We start from the raw sequence: 9,686 nt of genomic DNA on the forward strand, positions 1-9,686 counted from the left end.
TAAATGTCCTTCATGCACAGACAGAGCTTTTGATTTTAATCCTTCAGCAGACTAAACATACTGTAGTCCAAAGGATAAACCATCAAACGAAGGGCTGGGAGCTTTCATACTGCAGAAATAAATGACAAGTCACCTAAATTCAGCAAGAAATTATTTTCAGTTTGTTCTCTGATGATATTGACAACTGCCTGGTAAGAGTCAACTTTGTCTGAGTCTACTAGGATTTATTTAAGTAGAGTTTTCTCCAAGAATGGGAGCATTTCGACTAACAGGCAGGTAAGGACCTTGACAGCACAGGACTCTCCCCTTCTCACAGGCAAACAGCAACCACCATGAACCAATAGTTTCTCAAATAGGTGAAGGCTGGCACATGAGACTACTGAAAAAAAAAGTTTACATTCCACTGCAGACTTGGTTACTTTAAAACCAGTTTAATTAGCTGCTTTACTATTTGGGGATGACTGTGAGAACAGTGAAATTTCATTTTCTGGAAAAAGATGAAAGAAAATGACAGCCAGGGAGAGCAAGAGAGAGACCAGGCTCCTTTAGCTCAAGTAAATGGTGCAATGTGATTGGTGCGAAGGCCGTCTGTGTTTTCCTGTAGGCACATGGAAAAGAATGCTCCTGCCTCACTGAAATCTTCAAAGACCTTCTAGGAGAAAAGCGACTCACAGGTATCCGGAAGCCTGCACGGTGACCAAGAGATGAGATGCAGTACCACAGATAACAACTGAGAGCTGCCTTCTGCTGGCCTTTGGCGGGTTGTGGGATTTGGCAGCAGTGGAGGTGGGATGGAGAACCTTCTCAGCGCTTGTATGTTGGAGCTGAAGGTAGGTACCGCGCTCTCCCAGTGGGGGTTGTATGCTTCCTCCTTCTTGCCCATTAAATGTCTTTACCTGAATTAGGTAAGAATAATGAAAGACTGCAGCTACCTTCTTGATGCCAAGATCCAACTTTGCATCAGAGTTGAAGAGGGCAAAGAATGCTTTCTTGTGCTGAATTCCTATGTCCCTGTTCCATGTAGTCAAACTTACGAGAGCAGGACAAATTCCAGTGTACAGAACACCCTGTCTTACAGAAGTGCCAGGACGCAGCATTGAAAACAGACCGGACTAGCTATGAAGTTACTTTAAAGGAGACAGCAGATGACAGTGGTTCTAGGTATTGCTTGATATTGAACAGATGACAATAGTGCTTCTCTTTCGGCAAGGCTGGCTGTAGGAAGGCCAAGAAGTTCCAGTCAGAGATGGCAATTTTTCCTTAGGTAGTCTGCATCTTCAGTCATGATGGAGGTGAGGAAAAGGGTCTGGATCATCTCTTGCATTAGTCTGGCTTTTTTGGGGACTGTGTCGTGAAAAAGTGTCAATGCTGGAAAACTGAGTTTTACATTAACACTTCTACAGCTGATAAGGAATCCTTGGACTGAGGAGCCTGGGGGTATGCCAAATGGGGCAATGAGGAAGACTGATGCACCTGTAAAGTCCATCTGAGGAAAACTGTGTCTTTCACACACTGTCCAGGAATTTGCAAGGTAACAGTCACTGAAAACACTACAAGCTGGCCTTGGAGCATCACACTAGTACACTGGGATCCAACAAAGGTGTTAAGAGACAGTTTCAGGACACAACTGCAGAGCCAAACAATCTTTGTATCTTGGTGGGACTCAGAGTAAATCAGCAGATGATAGAACAGTCAGGCTTAGAATACTTACTGAAGTAAAAGAAAAAATTTGGCGTCCAAGCCACTACCCTTGGATGCAACTATTACACAGAAATGAAGAGTAGCCTTTGATTAACTACTGAAATCCTCTAAGTATTCAATCTAAAAGACAACTAAGAGGATATTAATTCAAGTTATGTTAGTATCTCAGCTGTCTGTATTCTACTGGTGTTGCACCCTAATTGAAAAAAGGTAAACAACAGGGAAAACCAGCCAACCACTTTATTTACTGCTTGATGATAAATGGTGCAAAAGAACAGAGTACCAAATTTTTATTACACTTGATTCAATCTATGCAGTTAATCCCTTATGGTGTATTTTACTATAACAATTGCATGAAATAGCTTTGGTCTGATCACACTATTGCAATGATCTGTATAAAGGTTAAGACCATTCAGTTCTTACATGAATAGACAAACAAAATCACCAATTTAAAGTGATGTATCAGCTAAGATTTGTACTTAAGATAATGCTGTAATGCTGCCTTAGTATATAGAGAAGTACATAATATTGAATTACAGTGAATTGCATATGTGCCTTGGAACTAATCCAAAACTTCTTATGGAAGCTGGAAAATGAAACAAAAACACAAAATACGAACGTGAATTCTACAAATGATCTTATAACCACTTGGTATTTTATTATCACTGTTTGCATGAGATATGAAAAAACCTCAAGCACTTCCTTACCCCTTCTTTTTACAGGGACTATGTACAGGCCTCTCACTAAAATTATGAATATTTAAAGTGGTGTGGATTAAAAAAAAGACAATGTTCACGGATGAAGCACAATAGCTTAAACCACCTTAGGTGGTCCAGAGGTCTCCTCTACCTGCCCCAAATACAAATTTGTGTACTCTATTAACATAAATACATGGAATAGTTGCAGCAGGAAATAAAACAGTTTAACTAGCATTTCACTGTGAAAGAAGTGGGATTCTACTCGCAATCTGCAAAAGAGTTCTGTGAAGAACTAAGATCTACTGTAAATGACTTGCTATCACCTCTAAATTTATTATGATTCTGTCACACCCAAACACCCACAACCACATTAGCCCACTCCTCTTGACCCCGAGAAAACATAGTAAGGAAAGGGGAGAGGAAGCACTCAAAGAAATGAAAAAGCAAAACAAAACTCAAAAACCGCACACAAACGTGTAAGACTTCATCTACACTAGATTTTCTTCCTCTAGAAATTCTACCCAATAGTCCAGTGATATCCAACTCCTTTAATACTGCACTATACATGACTTCGTATGAATGAAACGGCAAATATGATTATTCTACTCAACCTGAACATAAACCACTACGTGCAGTTAAGACATTGTAAGTTAAGGCATCAATTTACACTCGTGTTCTCAACACTCTTACTTAAAGCACGGAAGAAAAACCTGAAGTGAAGCTCGAATTTATTAATACCTCATCTTACCTAAGCACCTAACTTTGCTGCTCCATCCACTGAAAGGTGCTAAATAGCATGATCTGCTGAAGGCAAAAATCTTTGTTGAAAGGTGATCTTTCAAAAAATCAACTATTCTAAATCTAACAACTTTGTCTTATTTAATATTGCCTTACAGGTTTCTACTATTTTCACAGTGTGAATTGTAACAAGATAACCCTTTGAAAGAAGAACTGGTACACAAAATAGTCTTGAATTGTAAATGATGAAGCCAAGCCTGCGTAAGAAAAGAACGCTCTGAAACTTGGCCAAATTCAACCAGGATTGATCACAATCTTTAAACAGTGGATTCTCAGGTTTTCTGAAAAGTTTTTCTGTTCTTCTCTTTTTAATCAGAACGTAATAGACTTGCATGCCATGTACAATATGAGGCATTACTTTCACCGCTATCAATAAAGAAATCCATGTTCTGAGCTCATAATTTAACCAACTTAATTTGCAGAATAAAATCTTATTTGCATTATCCTGAGGAAAACACAAAACCTTTGTCTTACAGATACATAAAAACAATTTACTGAGCGGGGGGGGGGAGGTGCGGGGGAAATCCCCCTTTATTGTTCCATACCATCGGTCAGTAGTCACTCCGCCTCCTTAACTGCCATCATGCTTAGTCCAGTAAAATGATAAACTATTCATTAATCAATGAAGTAGATGAAATAGTAAAGTCAAATTTGTTTTATTTACAGTTTCCACACTGAGTGAAAGAGAGCAATGACTGAAAGTCTGCACCTTTCTGATTTTGTTCCAGTGACACTATCTCTTCAATAACATCCCGCAGTAAAAGTCTGAGGACCTTTCAATGGAAAATGACTGGGTCTATTCCATTCACCATTCTTCTCTCATCATCAATAAAGCAAATCCAAAATCCCAATGGAAAACCAACTCTCCTCCCCATACCCAAGAGCAGCCCTGCCAGAATTTACAACTGAGTTTTTACATCAGTTTTAAACATTCTGATTCAAGTCTGAGTGTACTGCTTCTCGTGTCCAAAACTTTCGTATTATACAGCTATGTATAAAATCACTGAATACCAAGCTAAATGAAAACAAACCACTTTGCCATTTCTTTTTGAAGAGAAAAGTAAAGTTTTTCATAAACAGGCCTTCACAAATATGTGAGTAGGGACAGTATGTCTTCTCCAAGCACCGTATCCATTACAAAAAATTGCAACTATCGAACACTCACGCTGAAGTTGAAATATTGACCTAGCAATAAAACACCGCACAATACCGATACCGTTACTTTATTCCAACTTACCATTGAAAGGCATTGTAATGGAAGTAGACCAAACCAAGGCCATATAAAAAGGCAGCATTCTGTAAAGGAAAGAGATAATGTTTAAAACCCAGATAAGACAACCATATGCTGTAAGATTGAGTTTCCAGTATTTTATTTATCCTTTGACATTCTATTTGTTACTAGTGTATTTAAAGTTCACCTTGAACACAAAGAATCAAAAAGAAGAAAAAGACAGGTAGGCTTAAAACAACAACAACAAAAGTGATTCTCTACAGAATATTTTTGAGGAATAGTAACAATAATAATATTCAAATACTTCCACATCAGAGAAATTGATGTGCTTTGTTCTACTTGTACAACAGCAGGGAAGGAAATGATGGAGTAGAGGTCTTTGGCAATTTAATGTAATAAAAAATGTTTTATGACTGAACACCAGTTGATACTCATAATATTTTATACTTGCATAAAAGTAAACAAAGCTACACACTCTAATTTCAGTGTCTAAAGTAGAACATTAATTATATGAATCTGAAAACATGCTTAAGGAATTTTCACTTTTCTGAATATAATTGGCTTCAAACCTAAGACATTAATATTTCTTCATCTTTAATCAATTTTCAATTTCAATTTTCTATTTCCCTACTTTGCAGGGGGGTAGGGTGGGTGTGTGTGTAAAGAATGAACCGTTCTCCTTCTGGAAACCCATTTCTCCCCCCATTTTCTTTTCACAGAAAACTGTGATTTGCTTCTAAACCAACATGATTAGGGAAGTTTAATGAATGTTAAACTATCTGATTCTATGAATAATTATTACATATTTCCTAAATTGGGAAAAACAAACAAATTGCTTTTTTTTTTAGAAGTTATGCCAGAGCATAGGTATTTTCTATTTAGCAGATCTATTCCATTATTTACAGGTGACAACACACACATGGTGTCTATGACACATTTTTAGTCTTTCCTTATGCATAATTCTGGGTTTGAGAGACCAGGAATATGCCCCAAAGAACACAAAGTTCTGACACAAGAACAAGAGATGGAATTTCCATTATTGAAGATAGTAATGCAAAATAATCCCTCTCTCACTTGCACACACTTCAACAAGTCAAATTTCTATGGAACACCGCGAAAGGAATCTCAGTTATGCCTGAAACCCAATCCAAACATAAAAGGTATAACCAAATTTCTTCTAGAAAATACCTGGTAACCAGAACAAAATTCCAAGAGCATTCATCAGAAATAGAACCAAACATTCCCATTTCATTATACCTCATTTGTATCTTCTAAATGCAAATTAAAACCCGGGGAAGTGCCAAAGATCCTTTCATGAATACAGTTGGATCATAGCTTCAGCAATGGACAGCTTCCAAGAAAAAAAAAAAAGCTGTGGTATGACCAGATACTACCGCAACCAGACCACTGGAAGATGTTAACAGGGGGAGCGGAGAGGAAATTATATAAACAATGAAAGATGACACTTAAATACTACCATAAAACCACATTCCTGTTTAATTGAACAAAAACACAACACGGACATCACAAAGATGAAAGATCTTTAATTCTGTATCCCATGTATTTCCTGCTTTCCAAGCGTGCTCAAGCAACAGCAGACTAGGAAAGAAGGCAAGCTCAAAAACTGAACATAGGTAACACCTTGATACGTAATTTTAAAGGAAGAAGTAAGATAAGGAGATCTTCACAAGTGCAGCATGAAAGCCTACAAAATACAGCGTACACTAGTAATCTTTATTGTGTTCGAGCCAGCCTCGTTTCTAGAACAGGACTTGAAATTGTCCAGCACTATCTCAGAGACCCACCAGTTGCGATGAAGACTAGATCATCATAAAGATTGAGAATAACAGTAATAACAAAAATCCGTCATCACAACACCGCAAAATTCAAGAAAAATATGCCACACAACTAAAACTGCTTGAATATTCGAAGAATTTAATTTCCTCTTCTGAAGCTTGCTAGAATTCGCAGTCCAAACGAGTTACAGATTCAGGAGATTAATCTAGCTGATATTTTGACCCTAAGGTTTAATGATCATCAACTTTCAAGGCACAACAGGACCAAGATACAGGCGATTTGTCCAAATGTAATTCATATATCAAGTTCACACGAAGCTTTCAGGTTATCCCCACCCCAGTAAAATACAAAATCAACCATTACTGCGCTGTCCTTTGTTCTGTGATTGGTTTTCCTGTTTTCCTCTCATTCTCATTTGGCCCTACAAAGCATTTGCAATGAACCTTAAAAATATGTTAAACTGCCACTGTCTTCTCAGTAAAAAAAGGAGCAAGATTTAAGCCTCTGTAATACTTTACTTCAAACATAAAGATGCAAATACCGAAATATCAGTGTAGATCATTTTTATCTACACTGAAATACTATAATTCTAGCCACATGTAACACCATTACTATTGCTTGTTCATTGTTTATTGTATTTGTCTTAATGAAGGTATCTTTCGATCTGCATTTAAGCCTGGATGGGACTTTCCCAAGGACTGGAAGACGTTACAGTGTTTGACTGTATGCAGTATTTTCCTACAAATAATTCAAGATGAGATGCACATAAAGTTCTCTACTCTAGCAACTAACTTTTCTGCCTGTATTGCAGAAAACCATAAAGTTCACTGTGCAGCCAAGTTCCTACTGGCAGCAGCCACTACGAAACACTAGAACAGCTTACTGCAGATCAGGACCAAGTGGGATCATTACATGAAATTTTCATCTACAAAATGTCCTTTTTCTTAACATTGTAAGATTCTGTGACTGTTCACCAGGAACACAGCCCATCTTCAGAAATCTGCTTTCAGATGCCTCTGTTATTTTTATTTGGACGTGTTTATCACAAAAAATATCCATCCTCTGTTTTCTAGTGAAGATTACTTTTGTAATTTAATCCCTGCTATTCAGAATCCTGCTATAAATAGCAGGTGAACACAAGCCTACTGGTTTTTTCTCCAAACATTTTTAAGTAAAAAGTAGAAAACAAAATAATCTTATCAAAATCCTTTCCTCGAACTTCTTAAAAATCCTCATGATTTCTGAAGATCTCATGATAACAAAACTCATTCTTTGTCTACTAACTTCTAATGTAACTTCCATGTGATCAGATCTCTCTCTTTACTAAAATCTACAGTGAATTGAAAAAAGGTGCACACTTCTATTTTCTACAATCAAAAATCTTAAACTGTTTCATACCAACCACTAGATGGCTCAAATACCTCTTTTCCCTCTTACACACCTATGCAATTTAAGAAGACTGTCAGGATTGCATTGTGTATTCTGCTACTTACATGCACCATTTAGTGCCGAGCAACATTTCAATTAAAATTTACAAAACGCATAAGCCACAGTATTTAGTGATAGGTATTTAGTACATGTGTATGTATCTTTTTACGTAACTGAGATCAATAAGCATGTTGAAGACTTTTTGGTCTTGTTTGTTTTAAGCAATCTAGGGAAAAAAAACAACCAATGAGGAAAACACCCATCTCACAGACCTTCTGCATTAACCCAAATAACTGCTTTATTGTCTCTCTGAAGCAGATCTCCAACATTTCACATGCTCTGTTCTCCAGCCATTTCAGGCCAACTTCACAATAAAGCCTTTTTCTCCATCTTCGAGCATGCAGCCAATGCTTCCAGCAGAAAGACAGACTCGACCACCACAGTTACACATTTTAACTACAAACACGGGGTCAGAAAAATGCACCCGTCCTGTGTAACAAGTGGCCATACCAACATTCAGACGTAAAAATGACCTAGATCTTAGACTGACTCTAGAAATATTCAGCTGCCACCTCTGGGTTCAAGCATTTCTCATCAGTAACACACTTATCTGCCACCAGCAGCGGAGACCATCGCCAACTCCAAATTTGTGCTTTATAAACACAAGACTATGCAAAGAATTTCTGATTGCAAATGAAAATCTCTTCAGTAGGCACTCTTAGAAAGTCAGAGAGTACAACATGATGCTCCAGAGTCGAAGCAGTCTCAAGGCTGCATCCGGTTGGGACCTTGCAACTTAAAAATTAAAAGGAACAGGTTTTGCCATAGTTCCAAGCATTGCTGATTCAGACACATTCCCTAACGCTGCCTCTCATTTTGCTGATACTGTAATTTGTACAGGACAACAGCCAAATGGATGCCAGAACTGATCTGAGTTATTAATACACAGATAAAAAAAGATTATTTTTAACTGGATCAGATTCCCAGCCAAGTTCACTGTGTAGCACACACACCACCACCCCCCCAAACAACTGCATTAGCACAAGAATGGAATACAAGCAAAGTAAAGGCTCTTTAAACCTACACTGCTACCAACAAAACATCTATCAAACCAAAATGGCTTTTCAAACAGAAAGAGTGAAATCCCAGATAAAAGATTTAAATGGGCTAAATTTAAAAAAAACTAATATATTATTACCTTCTAAGCCACGTATAAGTGTCTGACTTGAGAGAAATCAACTTCTGTTGGTCAGCACAAGATGGATAAAAACATGAAATAAGATCACAACCTGCCTGTCAGCCTTCTCCATGTAGGTCCTGAACCAGTGAGTCATGTAGACGAATACACAATTTCTTCTTCATGACTTTAAGGGGCAGGGCCAGACGTGGTAAAATAATCCCTTTATTTCATTAAAAAGCTGATAACATTGAGACAGAAGTCAGAGAGTATCCCACCATACTAAGAAACAAAAACAAAACAGGAGAAACAAAGTCCCCGTGCAGTTTGCTGGTGGAAGTCTGAAGGAAAACTATGGAAAAAAAAGATTAACTTCAGCACCCTTATGAAGCCAGTGACTGTTTTTCATTTGCTTACTAATGCCAGGACTCAAAAAGTCTTTGAAGACATTAAAATTGTTTCCATCAGGACTCTGAACATCTCTTCCACAGCTGCCCAAGTTACAGTGGATCCTGCAGTCAAGTCCACATCACACCAGGGCTACAGAAGACACAGATGGGCAGGGGGCCACTGCTCTCCAAAAAACCTAACTAGGAGAACAGGGGTTTACAGTTAACATCGCACCCCGTGGTCACAGGCCATCCAGCCACCTGTCTGAAGCGAAAGAACAGTTTTTGTGTTCAAATGCATGAACATGTTTATTTCTTTACTGAAAAAATGAGATGAAGTTTTGACACTATGGTGCCTAATACTTCCCCCTGACACTACTCAATATGTAACGATAGTTCCCTGGAGAATACGTACTGCATAAAAAAAATCCCACTCGGGCTCGTATGCATAAACTGCTTTATGCCTT

At 37.9% G+C, this 9,686-nt stretch overlaps 1 protein-coding gene across 5 annotated transcripts in view; it reads right to left on the reverse strand.

Annotated features, from left to right (window-relative positions):
• Positions 1-4,490, reverse strand: part of KDM6A (lysine (K)-specific demethylase 6A) — a 77,806-nt gene extending 73,316 nt beyond the window's left edge. For 4 of the 5 annotated variants that reach the window (XM_010142873.1, XM_010142870.1, XM_010142871.1 and 1 more), the window contains exon 1: positions 4,435-4,489. The gene's annotated coding sequence lies outside the window, so the exon portion shown is untranslated. Of the gene's footprint in view, positions 1-4,434 lie in introns of all 5 variants that reach the window. The other variant, XM_010142872.1, reaches the window with a different exon arrangement.
• Positions 4,491-9,686: the final 5,196 nt, after the last annotated feature.

The sequence above is a fragment of the Buceros rhinoceros genome, unplaced genomic scaffold (assembly GCF_000710305.1).
Source record: "Buceros rhinoceros silvestris isolate BGI_N320 unplaced genomic scaffold, ASM71030v1 scaffold14559, whole genome shotgun sequence".
NCBI lineage: Eukaryota > Metazoa > Chordata > Aves > Bucerotiformes > Bucerotidae > Buceros > Buceros rhinoceros.